Source organism: Octopus bimaculoides, chromosome 27 (genome assembly GCF_001194135.2).
Source record: "Octopus bimaculoides isolate UCB-OBI-ISO-001 chromosome 27, ASM119413v2, whole genome shotgun sequence".
NCBI classification, from domain to species: Eukaryota; Metazoa; Mollusca; class Cephalopoda; order Octopoda; family Octopodidae; genus Octopus; species Octopus bimaculoides.
The window spans coordinates 10,513,369-10,514,952 of record NC_069007.1 but is presented as its reverse complement, the minus strand read 5'-3'; positions in this window follow the sequence as shown (position 1 = coordinate 10,514,952).

The following is a 1,584-nucleotide window of genomic DNA, read 5'->3' as shown; positions in this document are numbered from 1 at the left end:
GCCTGAAATTTTGGGAGAGGGAGCCAGTCAATTAGATCAACCCAGTATGCAACTGGTACTTAATTGACAAAATGCCGTTATGCATTTTGCCCGGTGTGCTAATGTTTCTGCCAGTTTGCCACCTGGATATATATATATATATATAATATTTACTTCGTTATTACCCACAGGAGGCTAAACATACAGGGGACGAACAAGGAAAGACAAAAGGATTAAGTCGATTACATTGACCCCAGTGCGTAACTGGTACTTATTTAATTGACCCTGAAAGTAATTTTTTTTCTACTATAGGCACAAGGCCTGAAATTTTTTGGGAAGGGGGAAGTCGATTAGATCGACCCCAGTACTCAACTGGTACTTAATTTATTGACCCCGAAAGGATGAAAGACAAAGTCGACCTCGGCAGAATTTGAACTCAGAACGTAATGGCAGATGAAACACCGCTAAGCATTTCACCCAGCATACTAATGATTCTGCCAGCTCACTGCCTTAATATATGCCTAATATTAATACATCATGTGGAGACATGTGGCTCAGAGGTTAGAGTGTTGGACTCATGATATTAAGATTGTGGTTTCAATTCCCAGAGCAGGCAATGTGGTGTGTTCTTGAGCAAAACACTTCATTTCACATTGCTCCAGTCCACTTGGCTGGTAAAAATGAGTAATCCTATAACAGACTGCCATCCCAGCCAGAGAGGAATATACATGCACCAAAGAAACCAGGAAGCTGGAAACCAGGTAACGGGCCCAGAGTAACATGGATTAACCTAACCTTTGTATCATTATTATACTGTGTAACAAAATGTTTATTTTCCATTTAGAGGAGCAGCATTTTGCCAATGTGCCTTCATGCTTGCACGAAGTTGGTGCCAATGCTGGAGTTGACTCGGTCAGATCTTTGAACCGAGGAGAAGCAGGATTGGTGCCAGGTTCTGTGTTCTGATGCTCAGCTTTTCCAGGAAGAAAAGGGAATGTTGTATCACTTCAGATTGTCTTTCACTTTGTCATTGAAGTGCAAAAGGACCCTTCCAACAGACCCTCCTGTTGGGAATTGGCCTAAGAGAAGTTGCTAGGGAATTCTGATATCACTCATATGTGAGGGATGACCTAGCCATCTTAGCTGTATTTTGATGAGGATGGCTTCAATACCTGATATGTTGCATTTTGTTAGCACCTCACTGTTATGAAAGCACATCAACCAGCTTGACACTTTACACATGCAATGCTTACATATTATCTCCAACACAAAACTGAGTGACCACACACACACACACACAAACATTTTGTTTCTGTATTTGTTTTGCAAGATTCTTTATCTGAATTCGTGCATTGAAGCAAATTAAGTAATGTCTGGGGAGAGTCATATTGTCTTAATACCTTATTATCTATAACACACTCACCAGTCCAATTTCCATTCATTTATTATTTTTATTTTTTTGTTCTAAAATTTCCGTTGCCTTTATCCATTGACAAAGTTGCAAAAGACAACAAAAATTTTGGAAGAAAAAATATAAACAATAAATGAGTGGAAATCAAACCAGTGAGTGTGTTAGATAACAAAGCATTAAGATAATATGACTCT